A 17,620-nucleotide genomic window follows, 5' to 3' on the forward strand; every position below is an offset into this window, starting at 1 on the left:
CCGTGGTGTGGTGGAGGGCTGGATGAACAGTAGACGGTGGAGGGGTGGTTGAACAGGACCCCGTGGTGTGGAGGGCTGGATGAACAGTAGACGGTGGAGGGGTGGTTGAACAGTAGCCGGTGGAGTAGCGCGCGGTGGAGGCTGGGTGAACAGGAGCCCGTGGAGGCTGGAGGAGGTCGACGGTAGCCCGTGGAGGCTGGAGGAGGTCGACGGTGGAGATGAACAGTATCCTGTGGAGTCCCGTTTTACGGTACGCCACACCCCTCCCGATGAACACGACCCCCGTTTCGACCATAGGATGTCTGTTTCAACCGTTTTGTGGTACGACACACCCCTCCCGATCAACAGGACCCCCGTTTCGACCGTAGGAGGTCCGTTTCGTCCGTTTTGCTGTACGCCACACCCCTCCCGATCAACAGGACCCCGTTTCGACCGTAGGAGGTCCGTTTCCTCCGTTTTGCGATACGCTAGACCCCTCCCGATCAACAGGACCCCCGTTCAGGCCTCGTTTCCATCGCCTGTTCCGTCCAAGCCCTCCCGACGAACACGACCATGCATTCCGTTCCGACCTAGCCGGTTGGCTCCCACGCGTTCCATTGCCTCCCGATGAACACGACGCATTTCGTTGCCTCCCCATGAACACAACGCATTCCGTTGCCTCCCCATGAACATGACGACGACACTGCCTCCCCATGAACACGACGACGTTGTTGTTTCTCCGTTCCGACCCAGCCATGTACACGAGCCCTGGCCGTACGTATGCGCGAGTAGGCGTTCGAGACCCTGCCCGTATGTATGTACGTGGCCGTATTTTATTTCTTGCACCCTGGCCGCTGTACATACGTGTACATGCTACGTGCGCGCCTCTACTACGACACGTGCGCGCCTCTACTACGACACGTGCGCGCCTTTACATCAACCAATATATATGTATGTACACGTTCGCGACCAGAATGACAACGCTACGTACACTTCGACCAGGTGGGTCCCGACTGTCAGGCACCTCCTTGCGTGCGAAGATGTAGCTCGTGGGTTCCAGCAGTCAGGGGGGCGAATTGTTTTGTTTTTTTGCCCGAACGCACTTCCTTGCGTGCGAAGGTGTAGCTGGTGGGTACCAGCAGTCAGGGGGAAACGTTTTTTTCACAAAATACGGTGGCCCGTCCGGTGGGTCCCCGCTGTCAGGTGGAGGAATAATTATTTTGCATGTAATAAGGAGGCACTTCCTTACTGCGGCCGTGGACCCAGCTGTCAGCCTCTCCATGTACATTCCACGTCCGATGGAAGCTATTCCTTGACCATGTTGACCACGCTGCACTGAGAGCACCAGGGCGGTGGACGACGGCGAGGCCTAGGAAGGGGACGACGCGGAGCCGGGGAAGACACGGCAGTGGATGCCCACGCGTAGAGGAGTACGAGGGTTCACTGGTTCGCTGCGGTGTGAGGCTGTCGTCGCCGCAGAATAACAGGGGGTGTGGGTGAGTAGAGGGATGGCCTGGCCAGCGGTGGGAGTAGTAGGGGGTGGTGAGGCCTCCGCCGCATCGCATATGGACACGGGGGGCAGGAGCATGAGGCACGACCGGCGCTGGTTTGGGCGGCTGGAGCAAGAAGACCAGAGGTTGAAGAAGCACTATGGCTGTTGGATGGACATCCTACGATCACTGGAGCTAGAATCGTGCATATATTGACTAACTTGACAAAGCCCTCCGTCCCCGTCAACTTAGTAGGCCCACAAGTCAGCCTGCCACTATACTAGGTCCCAGCTAACAGGGGGAGTATTCATTTTTTTTGCGTAATAAGGAGGCACATCCTTGCGTGCGAAGATATAGCTAGTGGGTCCGAGCTGTCAGCGACGATAACGTTTTTTCGCGAAATACAGAGGCCCTTTCGGTGGGTCCCTGATGTCAGGTGGAGGAATCATTATTTTGCGCGTAATAAGGAGGCATTTCCTTGCATGCGGCCGTGGACCCAACTGTCGTCCTCTCCACGTACAGTCCACTTCAGATGCATGTCGGCCGTTGACCACGTTGACCTGGACGTGCCGAGAGCACCAGGGCAGTGGACGACGGCGTGGCCTAGGAAGGGAACAACACGGAGGCAGGGAAGACTCGGCAGTTGTTTCCGAGGGGAGTACGACTATACGAGGGTTTACTGGTTCGTCTGCCGTTGCCGGAGAATAACAGCAGGTGTGGGTGAGTAGAGGGATGGCTAGGCCAGCGATGGGAGTACGATGGGGCGGTGAGGCCTACGCGACAGCACAACCGGCCGCGGGGAGGAGGGAGCAGGCAGTCCTCCCACCGGCGCTTGTTTGAGCGGCTGGAGCAGGAAGAGCAGAGATTGAAGAAGCATGACGGCCGTTCGATGGACATCCAACAGTCACTGCTTGTGCGTAAACCTTTTTTTAGGGACGCCTCAAATTGGTGGAAAACAGCATACAACCCATTTGCTAATCTTAAGGTTTTTTTGAAGCCCATATTCCTTTTGTTAGCATTACAGCCCATATTGTGGCCACGGTTAAAAAATTATACGAAATTTTGCATATTTCGGTGCGGTCCGAACTGTTTTTAATCCCGAAATTTCGACTCGCATTCAAACTGATTATAAAAATAAATGTATATCAATATAAAATCCAAAAAATTCTCCATGCATAAAAATTAATGTAATTTAAAATCTCAAAATGAAAAAAGATATTTGAAACTAATTGCCGGTTTGATGTGTTTCAAAAATGTACATCCCATTTCTCATTACTGATGGGCCATTTTCTCGGCCAGCCAAATGAAAGCTCTCCTCGTCTTGAAAGATTTGCAGCCCAACAGGCCTAACAAAGCGACTTACTTGGCAAATCACAAAAAAAACTAGGCTGTGGCCGTGGACCCAGCTGTCAGTCCATTTGTTTTTTAGTCCATTTGGTGGGCTGGGTGAAACAATGATGTAGCATCTATGCAACCCGTTTAAATCCAATTTGCATTTTTCTCGAAATCCGTTGACTTGCTGGGCTGGGTGAAAATATCATGTTGGGCTAGACGGAGAAATGTTATAAAAACATAAACACATGATTGCACGCTAGTAAAATCTTTGCAAGCTTATGTACGCAATCACTAGGAGTTAACTTGCCAAGTTATATATAAACAATTATTATTATTTTGTAAGAACTTTCAACTTACGAAATAAAATATCATTTTAATTTGATGAGTTAATAGTACATGGGGTATTATTATTTTTTAGGCTAGACGTGGGACAGTTGAGTTGGTTCTAGGGGAAAGTACTGGGAGAAAACTCAGTTTACATCGAAAAAGAAAGTGGGAGAAAATTCAGAGACCTGCTGGGTCCACCTGAGGAGGGGAATATGTTGGGAGGAAGGAGATTCAAAGCACGGCAGTCGAGTGAACTAGTTTTTTTACGGACAAGTGAACTAGTTTAGATACATAAGCAAATAGCCACTAAAAAAGAAATCAGGTTAATGGGTTCTTAAAAGAAATATTTTGGACAAAACAGATAATTACGACACATAGGCTAATGCATGAAACACTCAGATGATAAAGGTGCTTATAAATAGATAAAGTACAACATCTAGACCTTCCTGGCATGCTTGATCATGACGCTGCGGCTGTCCGTGTACTCGTCGGTTACGGGAAGCAGACACGCCCTCATGTCCAAGATGTTCCTGTACATGTCGTAGCATGCGTATGCGTCCTTGGCCACATAGGTTATGTAGGCTAGATTCAGAGCTATGTCCCACGTGTTCAGGTCGTCTTCTTTCATGTTGGCGTATCAGGGGTCAATGATGGTCTCAGCGAGGTCAATCATGGAGTCCTTCTCCTGCCCGTTGCTGATGATCTTGTATTGCTTCTGGATGTTGACAAGATTGTTGCACCAGATGGCCGAATCGTCGCGTTCTTCCTTCTCTCCACCATAGCGAAGGTGCAGTCGGCGCTGCGGATGAAATGGGCGAATGCTCCAGAACCTGGTGCAGCCATAGGACTGAGGTGAGGCAGAGCTTCACCGAGTCCGTATCGTTGGTGTACATCACATTCAACTTGGTGCAGCCATAGGACTGAATGGCAAACTCAAAGGGGAACTCCTTGCTGAATTCCATATCCAGCAGGCTCACCCCTCAGATCGCCATTGGAGTCTCTTAGAGTGAACGAGTGTGTAGGCGGCGGCAGCAGTTCGTTTTTCAGCTCTTGGGGAACTGGATTCAATAGTAAGCTGTGTGTGTACAGGCGACAATAGTTACTACCCCTCCCTCATCCGCTGCATGCCCGGTAGAAGATGCACCCTCGGCCACATGTCGGTTCACGAGCGGGTCTGTATTGGTACTGTAATAACATGAGTTAGTGGTCACTTTACTTAAATTTAATTAGCTTTAATAGAAATTTGTACTTAAAAGAAGCAATGCATTCGCTCGTTCTATCAGTGCCACAGGATCAACATTCACAACAATTACAATTATTATTCTCAGGACGCACATGATCAGCACATTTGTCGCACTTTCACAAAGATAATACTACCAAGTTTGAACTGTTTGTTATGGTTGTTGTCATCTGCATCATCATGCCGTGTTTCCCAGCTTGCAAGATTCAGAACCAACAAATAAGATCCAAATAATAAGTACAACAAAGATGCCTACACCTCTCATTGATTCCCAGCTTGCAAGATTCAGAACCAACAAATAAGATCCAAATAATAAGTACAACAAAGATGCCTACACATCTCACTGATTCCCAGCTTGCAAGATTCAGAACCAACCCATTAGAGCCTTTTGATAAAGTGAATATCGGGATTAAATCCATCTTGGCTAGCCATGTCATACAATCGAAGAACTTGGTGAATGCTCTTGACCATCACAACTTCTGTAGTTGAGTATTCCTATTTGCACAACATGTTTGCACAACACAAACAAGGAGACAGGAGAGCATGATTTCGCTTTAATAGCGGCCTCCTTGAAATCAACCTCCAGCTCTACTTGGATGAGGTCTACCTGGAGTTTCATGATTCAATTCATGTGCCTTTTTCTGTAGTTCACCTGAAATGAAGTAAAGATTGCATCATTCAGCTACCAAGAAGTACTTGCTCTTGTGAGCTGGCAAGTTCTTCTTTAGTAGTTGCACTAAAATTGAGGAACATTAAGGTTGGCTGTCCGGCTCATGTAAGGTGCAACTATAATTTTCTTATCCTTTTGTGCAGTTCCACTAAAATAAAGTGCCATTGTGGTGACAGTGACGGCTCCATCTTGCAAAGGCTAATAAAATGTTGCACGAGATTACCAGCAGAACTTGACGGAGATTTTGGAAACTCCAATCACCATTTTGTGCAGTTCCACCAAAATTGAGAGATGTTTCCCACATGACATTTTAGTTGAACTGCACAAGACACTCATTCCAAAAAAAGTGTTTTGTGCAGTTCACCAAAAGGTCACAATAGCAACAAGGTGAAATGGATATCCCTATCTGCACAAAAAGATAGAAAGTAAACAGTTGCCGGTCAATAAGAATATACGAAACATATACATAATGAAAAGAAGCATCTTAATTATGTTCATGGAAATCACGCAAGGACAGTAGAAATTTTAAAACGTCAGCAATGCTTCATGTTACCAGAAGCATTACAATCAACAATGAGATTCCTCAAATATGGGATTACTTTAATGGTGGCATTGCTTGTTTACCAGACACAGTAAATCAACAGCAGCTAAAGAGTTGGTTTAAGGGCATGGGTCTGTGGGGACACCAGGACACTCAGCAACGTAAAGGAGCAACTTACTTATCATACTCGGGAAAATAGCAGGAGTGCCATTGTACTATGTGAGGGCAGCAAATCTGATCTTGGAGACCATTTACTATGTGAGGGAAGCAAATCTAATCCTGGAGACCTTTTACTATGTGAGGGCAGCAAATATAATCCTGAGACCTTTTGCTATGTGAGGGCAGCAAATCTAATCCTGGAGACCTTTTACTATGTGATGGCAGCAATTCTAATCCTGGACATACTTTGTTGACTTGTCCACCAGCCGCCACTTTCTATCCTTTTTTCAACCAATAATAGATCTGTTCCTTATCCAGTTTGTACTGTGTTTTCCCATTATTTTCCTTTTCAACCAAGAGACCGGTTGGGTATCCGGTCTCTACTACTTTCACCATATTATTTCCTCTATGAATCAAGTCCTAGATTCATGCTACAACTTTCCCCCTTTCTTCGTGGTTTGAACAAAGCCCTAGATTCGAATGCATGAAGTAGCTTTACCTCTAATAATACTAAAAATTTAGGTGGCTTTGGAAGAGCTGATGGGAGTAGAAAAAGATGCACATGCAGACACGTGGGGAGCTGAGGCAGTAGAGCAAGGCCGCTTTTGAAGCACTTATACCTGAGGGTCGCCGGGATGTCGACGGCGGCAGGTCGGATCTGCGGATAATATGGAAGGGAGGAAGAATGGTCGGAGGACCTCCTGAGCCGGCCATGTGTCGGAGAGAACGGCACGGGCAGAGGATCGGGCCCCTCCGGCAGCTGTGGGTTTCCTCCCTCGGCGGCGATGACCGTGTGAATGATGCACCTTTTAGTCCTCTACACACACCGACCGAAGGGATCCGGCCGGATCTGTGACCAGCGGTGAGCAGAGAGAAAATGTCGCTACCGCTGTCTTGTTTATATCTGGAGAGGATGAGAGAATGAAGAGAGCAACCCTAGTAAAGCAAGCGCTCAGGCCCCTGCGTCCATATATAGTGGAGTGATTATCTTTTTTCTCTCCACAACAAGCGTTTCAATTTGTGTATGTGTCATTAAAGAAAAGAAACTCTCTATTTAAGGTGAATACTGTATGACTCCTACTTACTACTAGTAGTACTACAGTATTGTTCACTTGTGCTCCCCACCCCTCCATTCATTGAACAACCCCACGAGTGAATAAACATACAGTAAGTATTGTATTTATATAGAACGAACAAGCTCGAACTATTTTCGCGTAGTTAAAAGTTGAGGGCGGGGCTTTTCCCGGGCAGTACGGGCGGCAGTTTTCGGGTAGGGCTAGAAGACTAGTTTAATTTTAAAAAAAACTTCGAGACGGCCACATAGCATGGAGCCGACCCCAACGATTTTAAGCTTACATGCACGGTACACGCTATCCTAGACTACTATACACATGAAAGTGCCACACGAGTGTCCGGGCTGCGCTTGGCTCTTCGCCTCTTCGGGAAGTCGAACAATGATGGAATACTACTGCATTGGAGGAGTACTATAGTACGCTTCTGGCCATCTGACACCAATTGAACCGCTGCATGTCCACCACATGCGGGAGGGAGAGCGTGTAGCGAAAGCTTCTCCTAGTCTTGCCATCCACCACGCTCATGGGCGAGGGAGGGACACTCCTTCCTTTGCATGTATGATAGGTGGGCCCTTCAGGTGTGTGGCCAACTTGTCATACAGCCAAAGGCAGGTGCAGTTAAGTCCGCGAGGGAGAGGATAATCAAACTTCTCGTTGATGTACGAGTTGACGTGACACATCAAAGCACTACACTCGATATATTTCAATAATTTGCATGTGTGACTCCCAGATGCAGAGGCCGGGGGTCATCATCTTCCTTTTCGAGAAAAAAAAGACGCGTGTGTGAGAGGACGAGTGCGTGCGTGCACCTCTTCTCTTCCTGTATAACGTACTCCCTCCGTTTATTTTTACTCCGCGTATAATATTTGGTCAATTTTAAGAGTACAAGTTTTTGTGGGTGGCACGATGGTGCGTGCGAGAAGTCCTGAGAGATAGGTTTAATGCATTAATTGCAATGCATGCATGCATAAAGTACATGCATTGGTCAATTTTCTCTTAATACTTGCATGCAATGATTTAATGCACCTTGGAATCTGAACATGTGTTGGGGACAACCAAATTGAGCCTTATAAAATGGAAAAACTAAAATTTTGAGATAAGCCCTATAAAACCGGAAATGAGGGAGTAGAAAAAGAAGTACTCCATCCGAGAATAGTGCCGCACTTCGAAACTAGAACCGTCAATAAATTTTGGGCTTGCGTCTCGTCACATTCCAAATTACTCCACGCTATATTGAATTGCAAACCTGTTCACACCAATCACAACCTAAACGGTTTCCCACTTAGGAGCGTATTAGTACTCGATTATAACTACTAGTATGCCAAGATGACTGCACATCCTCCTCAACTCCTCATCCACCAAAACAAACAAGTCATTCAGCATCCTTCCCTTGCGTCTGCCATGGCCAGCGTGAGTTCTGGGTCGAGAGATTGCCACCAGGGAGAGGCGAGCATGGAAGCGGAAGCACGAGAGATGTCCCGCCTTGCTGCGAGAGCAACCGACATGTCCCGCCGTGCGGAAGTAGCAGCACAGAGGTCCCGCCGCACTGCTGAAGCAGCACGGAGGTCCCGCCGCACCGTCGATCCAGCAGACTGGTCCGGCCGCGCCGTGGAAGCAGCAGAGATGTCCCACCGCGCCACGAATGCAGTAGAGATGTCCCACCGTGCCGCGGCGGCCTGGAAAAATTTTTCGCGGGCAGGCGATGACTATTACAGGTGCATGCATGCGATCGTCCATAGCCAGATGGATCAGATCTCCGGCTCGGCGAGGTTGCAGGACGACATGATAGCCTCGTTTGAACAGTCTACCGGCGTCATCCGGCAACTAAGGGAGGGCAATGAGAGGCTCCGGGCCGAGCGCGACCTGTTGAGGGAGAAGATCGTCCGAAGTGCAGATTTGCAGGAGGAGACCAGTGCCTTGTTGAAGAAACTTATGGACGAGAATGACATGCTCCACAACGAGCGCCAAAGGCTGGTGGAGGAATCTGTGGATGTTCTCAAGCAGCGTCTTGAGGACACGAAAGAGCTCATCGCCGCTCGCCGCAGAGACTAGTTTCCTGGTTTCTTTTGATGTAATAATCGGTTTAGGATGTGGATTGTGTCGTCAGTTGTGAAATGTTGGGTTCTAGCGCGGATGTTTGGCCTTTGTTGGCCTCTTGGGATGTTGCGATTTCAATCTGGTAGCTTTTAGTCCTTCGTGTTAGGCTGGAGTTGTGCTGAACTTCTTGTGAATTGTGGTGGTTTTCAGTAATGAAAATCGAAAGGGGCAAGCCCTTCTTTGATCAAAAAATATATTTAATAGTCCTTATATATTCATCAGCCTTGCTATAAGTCGCAGTAGATGCTATATAGGTTCATTGGATCTTACATCAAGATCCGTGCTTTCAGATTTTCTTTTTTCTCTCTTAAATCTCAGTCGAGTGAGACATAGCCACGCCATTAAACAGAGGCTCGGGTGCCATTAATGGATACCTTGGGAGAGAGGTGGACGGCAGATGGAGGTCAAAGGGCTCTCCTCCCGATAAGCATGCGCAGGGGTCTGATCGCACGCCTCTCGTAGTCAAATAGCTACCCTGCACGGCGCCTCCTAGCTAATAAAAAATGGGGACGCGTGGCGGCACGTAAATGGTACTAGTAAGTAGAACGCCCACGGTTTCAATAATACTTGTGTTTCCGATTGTAACGTGACAGCACATGTTCCAAAATGACTTTGTTGATTGTTAATGTGTGCGCCTTCGCAAATTTCCACAGCATGTTGGTGCCATGTCATGGCACCAAGCCAAGTTTCATTATTTTCATGCGTGTTTTGGATTTACAGGAATTAAAAAACTAAGTTTCTCAATGTTTCCAACCCAGCCACGACGCCCAGAATTTTGAATTTCATTCCCATTTCTTGCATGGAACCTAGAAATTCACCCAAGGACACACATGTGATTTTTCAACCAACTTTGGTGCACTGGAACATGTGCTTGTATTTCAAAATTGAATTATGCACACAAAGGTGACACGTTCCCTCCCAGAACCACGAGCCTTCTTGAGAGAAGCTCCGATTTGCCAGAAGCTTATACCAAAATTTGTTCCTATTCGGCCAATTTTTTTTACCACGGCATGGTACTACCATGACATGACACCATGCCAAGTTTCATGATTTTAAAACCAAGTTTCTCAATGTTCTCGACCGAGCCAAGATGCCTAGATGTTTGAATTTTATTCTCATCTTTTGCAATGGACCTACTCCCTCCTTCCATCTATATAGGGCCTAATGTGTTTTTCAAGACAGCCTTTGACTATTGACAAGATTAATAGCACATGAGATGTATACTATGAAAATTATATTATTGGAAGCTCCTTTGACATACAAAATTGAAGGAATGCTTTGTGTAAGTTGCATGTCATATATTATTGCTCTAACGTTTTGTCAAAGTTAGCCACAAAAAACGCATTAGGACCTATATAGATGGAAGGAGGGAGTAGAAATTCACCCGAGGACACAAATGTGATTTTTCAACCAACTTTGGTGCACAGGAGCATGTGCTTGTAGTTCAAATTTGAATTATGCACATTAAATGACCAAAAACTCAATTAATGTGTAAATAAGGCCAAACGAAGCCGGAATAATTCCAAAATTTAATAGGGCACTCATGTAGTTCTATGTTTCCTTTGTAAATAAGCTCAAGGGGGACAATGTATATCGTTTCGCACTCAAAGGTGGCACGTCCCCTCTCAAAACCACGAGCCTTCTTGAGAGAAGCTTCGGTTTGCAAAAGCTTATACCAAAATCTGTTCCTATTCGGCCAATTTTTTACCACAACATGGTAGTACCATGACATGACACCCTTGCCACGTTTCATGATTTTCAGACGTGTTTTGGATTTACAAGAATTTTAAAACCAAGTTTCTCAATGTTCTCGGCCGAGCCACGATGCCCAGATGTTTTAATTTTATTCTCATTTCTTGCATGGGACCTAGAAATTCACCCGAGGACACAAATGTGATTTTTCAACCAACTTTGGTGCACGAGAGCATGTGCTTGTAGTTCAAATTTGACTTATGCACATTAAATGACCAGAAACTCAATTAATGTATAAAAACGACAAACGAACCCGGAATAATTCCAAAATTTAATAGGGCACTAATGTAGTTCTATGTTGCCTTTGTTAGGAAACTCAAAGGGGGGGCAGCGTATATTGTTTCACACTCAAAGGTGGCACGTTCCCTCTTAGAACCACGAGCTTCCAAATCGGCCCAATTTTTTTTACCACAACATGTTAGTGCCATGACATGACACCATGCCAAGTTTCATGATTTCCAGGCGTGTTTGATTTACATGAATTTAAAATCAAAGTTTGTCGATGTTCTCGGCCGAGTCATGATACCCAGATGTTTGAATTTCATTCTCATTTCTTCCATGGGACCTAGAAATTCAACCAGGGACACACACATGATTTTTCAACCCACTTTGGTGCACCGGAGCATGTGCATGCAATTCATATTTAGATTATGCACATTAAAAGTCCAGAAACTCAATTAATGTATAAAAAGGCCAAATGAACCCGAAATAATTCCAAAATTTAATAGGGCACTCATATAGTTCTATGTTGCCTCTGTAAATAAAATCAGGGGGAGGCAGCGTATATCGTTTCGCACACAAAGGTGACACGTTCCCTCTCGGAACCACAAGGCTTGTTGAGAGAATCTCCGGTTTTGAAAGAGGCTTATACCAAAACTTGTCCCAATTCAGCCAAAAATTATATGTATGAAAACAAGGTTTAGATTATCCCAAACATCTCGCTACCTAGACCAATAATGTATTATGATTTGAATTCAACATAAAATGGATACACATATTTGAATTGGAGAGCGTATGGTACATGTAGTTCATAGTGAAATATGATTATTGCTATATGTATGTTTTTTTGTTATCAAGATAATATTTAAATTATTTTATAACTTGACAACAATCGTATTCATGTAAGGAAAATTGATTCAAATTTAGTCCATATGGTAGACGACAATATATATGTTCACATGGTGGAGTAAAATGTTCATATATGATGGAAGATCAAAATGTATGACTACATCAATTATAAACCGCAAGGTCACCTAACGATATATTCGAATTCAACATAATGTGGATTCAAAAATTGAAATTCGAGATCATGGCATCTGTAATCATCTAAAAATGGACATTACTCTTTCTTTGGTGGGAATTGATTTGTTTTTCGTTGTTGTTGAGGGAAGTGCGAATCGATTTGGTACTGTGCAGGGTAATCTTGTTCTCCCGATTTTTTTTTACATTTTTCTTGTAGTTTTTTCAATGTCATCTATAGAAATATAGTAAAAGGGGACATGACTCTCTTGTGTATTGTATGAATTGTTTTTTTACACATTAAGTTTGTTCTGCCGAACAAGGAATCCGCACCTTGTTATCCTGAAATTTTCAAGCTCGAGTATCTTTTGTCTCACCTGCTTTGTCCCGCTTCTTCAACCTGCGCCGCGCCTTGTTATCCCAAAATTTGGACGAGCGCGAGAACTCCCTCCTCATCCGAAATCGCTCCCGCAGCCCAGACACGCGAAATCCCCCTTCTACCCCTCAACTGGAAATGAAGTTCCACGTCACGGTGTCAAAACCGGTGGGGGTACGCTGGTAACTTACCCTACATTTCAGACAAGCGCGTCCCTAAGCTTGGCTCACCCCTCCCCTTCGCCCCCCATTCGTACACCGAGGCCGCCAAAACTCACCAAACCCCATGCTCCTCCGTCGGCCTCCCTACCGCCGCCCAGCCGAAGACTCTTCCCCAACTACGTCGTCCACCGCAACAGCTCGTCGTCCCTCATCCACCGCACCGGATGAGGATCCGTTGTCGATCTCGTCGTCCCACTGGATCAGCCGCCCCGTCCTCCACCTCCAAGGAGCTGCCCCGACGTTCGCCTCGTCTATCGTGCCACCTCAATCCCCACAGCGTCGTCTTGACCTGCCTCACCGGAACCGCAACACCCTCACCAATTCCTCCGATGAAGCCGATGCCAACTCGACGCCACCAAGGAGGTTCTGCACTCACCGCTGCATTTTATCTTTTATTCGATCTCACGGGGCTGCCGGTGCTCGATACCGAGCAGACATGGTGTGTCTCCATCGACGGCGCCGTCGCCGGCCACATCATCCATGGCGTCTCCCCCCCATGTCGTTGCTTCCTCGGCGGCGAATTCCACAACGGCACTAGCTGTAGCTGCTCCGGCTCTCGCTCGCGCTGCGGCTCTATTCTTGTTGTCGGTCGCGCTGCTGCACTGCTCCTTCTTTCGTTCATGCTGCTGCTCTGCTCTTGCTCTCGCTTGCGCTGCTGCTGCACGACCTCTGGCAGCTACAGGAGTTGCTGCTTTAGCACTCGCTCGCGGTGCTACTTCACGACTTGCTCTCTACTACTGGGCCTCCTACGGGCCGTAGAAACAGTGGGCCTTCTACGGGCCGTAGAAACAGTAGGCCTTCTATGGGCCGTAGAAACAATGGGCTTTCTACGGGCCGTTGAAACAATGGGCCTTCTACGGGCCGTATCATCAATGGGCCTTATACGGGACGTATGATCGATTAGCCAAACATGGGCCAATAACAGGCTGCATTATGGCCGTAAATGGGCCATCGTTAATAGGCCATATTTGATGATGCTATGAAAATGGCCCAACGTATTAACGGACCAAAAACGGGCCGACTGTAACAATGGGCTGAATTTGGCCCACAAGCAGAAAATGACAGTAACGGGCCGTAAGTAAACGAATGCTGGAAATGAGCCCAAGAATAAATGGGCTCTGAGAAGGCCGAAATATAACATGGGCTGGAAATGGCCCAACGGAATAATGGGCCGTTAATGGGTATAAAGTGATACACTGTTCATTACGGGCTAGTTTCACCAAGGGCCGTTAATGGGTGTAAAGTGATACACTATTCATTACGGGCCAGTTTAACCACGGGCCATTAATAGGCCAAGAGTTACATAGGGCCTCATATGGGCCAAAAGACGTCATGGGCCATACATGGGCCAGAAGTGAAAACGGGCTGGAATCATATTGGATGGCCCAGATGACGCTACTGGGCCTAATTCGGATAGGGCATAACGGGCCTTGGGTTAGCGGGCTGTAAATGGGCTATATGTGAACAGGCCGTTAACAGGCTTTCCATGGGCCGGCCCGCCACCTTTTGACCAAGTCAAACGGGCCAGCCTTTTCACAGGAATGGGCCTCTGTTGGGCCGGGCCACTTGTCGACGTATCATAGGCGCCTTCTGTCCAATGAGTGGATGGCATCTGTCCCAACGATGAGACGACACGTGTTTCCTCCAGCCAATGATGATTTTACACGTGGAAAATCCCCATTGGTCGGGGCTGTTAACGGGTTATCGGATCCAAAACCCGACCCGATAGCTTAACGATGTTCCGTTACGGTGGATGCCACGTGTCGGTCACCCTTGACGAAAGCACTTCTGTGACGCGCGATTTATCGTCATGGAAGTACACACTTCCGTGATGATAATTTTGGTAATGTCATGGAACACTTCTACGACAACACATGTATGACTATCTTGATTCTGTCATAAATTTGTCATGGATGTACATGCATGACAAAAAATGCGACCTACTGTGACAAACACGTATCATCACGGAAGTGTATTTTTTTGTAGTGTATCGTCCTCGGTAATATCAAGAATAACAAAGTCTGTCAAAATAGTAACATTTGCAACTACAACAGGCACATCATCACAAATACCGACAGGTATAGCAGTTGATTTATCAGCCATTTGCAAAGATATTTCAGTAGGTGTCAACTTATTCAAATCAAGTCTACGATATAAAGAGAGAGGCATAACACTAACACCGGATCCAAGATCACATAAAGCAGTTTTAACATAGTTTCTTTTAATAGAGCATGGTATAGTGGGTACTCCTAGATCTCCAAGTTTCTTTGGTATTCCACCCTTAAACGTATAATTAGCAAGCATGGTGGAAATTTCAGCTTCCGGTATCTTTCTTTTGTTTGTAATAATATCTTTCATGTACTTAGCATAAGGATTGATTTTGAGCATATCAGTTAATCGCATACGTAAAAAGATAGGTCTAATCATTTCAGCAAAGCGCTCAAAATCCTCACCATCCTTTTTCTTGGATGGTTTGGGAGGAAAAGGCATGGGTTTCTGAACCCAAGGTTCTCTTGCTTTACCATGTTTCCTAGCAACAAAGTCTTTCTTATCATAAAGTTGATTATTTGATTGTGGGTTATCAAGATCAACAACAGGTTCAATTTCTATATCATTATCATTACTAGGTTGAGCATCATTATGAACATTATTATTAGCATTATCACTAGTTTCAGGTTCATTACCAGATTGTGTTTCAGCATCAAAAATAGAAATATCATTTGGATTCTCAGGTATTTCAACAATAGGATCACTAGAAGCATGCAAAGTCCTATCATTTTTCTTTTTCTTCTTTTTAGAAGAACTAGGTGCATCTATATTATTTCTATGAGAATCTTGCTCAATTCTCTTGGGGTGGCCTTCAGGATACAAAGGTTCCTGAGTCACTCTACCAGTTCTAGTAGCCACTCTAATAGCATAATCATTATCTTTACTATTCAATTCATTGAGCAAATCATTTTGAGCTTTAAGTACTTGTTCTACTTGAGTGGTAACCATAGAAGCATGTTTACTAATAAGTTTAAGTTCACCTTTGACATTAGTCATATAATCACCCAAGTGTCCAAGCATATTTGAATTGTATTTTAATTTTCTAGCAAAATAAGCATTAAAATCTTCTTGCTTAGCCATAAATTTATCAAACTCATCTAAGCATGGGCTAGCAATTTTAGTAAATGTGATTATAGCTTTATCATATCTATAGAGAAAATTTACCTTTACTACCTGTGTCGGGTTATCAAGACCATGAGTTTCTTCAATAGGTAATGGATTAAGATTATATGTTTCTTCAACAGGCAGTAAATTAAGACCATGTATTTCTTCAATAGGAGGTAAATTCTTAACATCTTCAGCTTTAATACCCTTTTCTTTCATAGATTTCTTTGCCTCTTGCATATCTTCAGGACTGAGGAATAGAATACCCCTCTTCTTAGAAGTTGGTTTAGGAATAGGCTCAGGAATTGGCTCCGGAGGTGTCCAATTATTTTCATTTGTCAACATAATATTCAATAGAATTTCAGCTTCATCCGGTGTTCTTTCCCTGAAAACAGAACTAGCACAACTATCCAGGTAATCTTTGGAGGCATCGGTTAGTCCATTATAAAAGATATCAAGTATTTCATTTTTCTTAAGAGGATGATCAGGCAAAGAATTAAGTAATTGGAGAAGCCTCCCCCAAGCTTGTGGGAGACTCTCTTCTTCAATTTGCACAAAATTATATATATATCCCTTAAAGCAGCTTGTTTCTTATGAGCAGGGAAATATTTAGCAGAGAAGTAATAAATCATATCCTGGGGACTACGCACACAACCAGGATCAAGAGAATTAGACCATATCTTAGCATCACCCTTCAATGAGAATGGAAATATTTTAAGGATACAAAAGTAGCGAGTTCTCTCATCTTTAGTGAACAGGGTAACTATATGATTCAATTTAGTAAGATGTGCCACAACAGTTTCAGATTCATAACCATGAAAAGGATCAGATTCAACCAAAGTAATTATATCAGGATTAACAGAGAATTCATAATCCTTATCAGTAACAAAGATAGGTGAAGTAGCAAAAGCAGGGTCAGGTTTCATTCTAGCATTAAGAGATTGCTTACTCCATTTAGCTAATAATTTTTTTAAGTACAGTTCTATTTCTGCAAGCTAAAATAGCTAAAGAAGCATCTTGATCAAAAACATAACCCTTAGGAATGGCAAGTGGTTCTTCATCATCACTTTCATCAGTATCATCAGATTCAATATTTTCTATCTCTCTAGTCCTAGCAAGTTGTTCATCAAGAAAAGCACTAAGTGGCATAGTATTATCATGCATAGAGGTAGTTTCATCATAAGTATCATGCATAGCAGAAGTGGCATCATCAATAACATGCGACATACCAGAACGAATAGCAGAAGAAGGTCTAGGTGTCGCAAGCTTACTCAAAACAGAAGGTGAATCAAGTGCAGAGCTAGATGGTAGTTCCTTACCTCCCCTCGTAGTTGAGGGATAGATCTTGGTTTTTGGATCTCTCAAGTTCTTCATAATGATAAGCAGATATATATCCCAAGTGACTCAAAGAATAGAGCTATGCTCCCCGGCAACGGCGCTAGAAAATAGTCTTGATAACTCACAAGTATAGGGGATCACAACAGTTTTCGAGGGTAGAGTATTGAACCCAAATTTATTGATTCGACTCAAGGGGAGACAAAGAATATTCTCAAGTATTAGCAGCTGAGTTGTCAATTCAACCACACCTGGAAACTTAATATCTGCAGCAAAGTGTTTAGTAGCAAAGTAATATGATAGTGGTGATAACGGTAGCAATAAGTAACAATAGTAAAAGTAATGTTTTTGACATTTTGTAGTGATGATAGCAATAGCAGTGAAAAACTAAATAAGCGAAGAACAATATATGGAAAGCTCGTAGGCAATGGATCGGTGATGAAGAATTATGTCAGATGCGGTTCATCATGTAACAGTCATAACCTAGGGTGACACAGAACTAGCTCCAGTTCATTGACATAATGTAGGCATGTATTCCGAACATAGTTATACGTGCTTATGGAAAAGAACTTGCATGACATCTTTTGTCCTACCCTCCCGTGGTAGCGGGGTCCTTACGTAAACTAAGGGATA

This window comes from Triticum dicoccoides, chromosome 7A, assembly GCF_002162155.2.
Source record: "Triticum dicoccoides isolate Atlit2015 ecotype Zavitan chromosome 7A, WEW_v2.0, whole genome shotgun sequence".
NCBI classification, from domain to species: Eukaryota; Viridiplantae; Streptophyta; class Magnoliopsida; order Poales; family Poaceae; genus Triticum; species Triticum dicoccoides.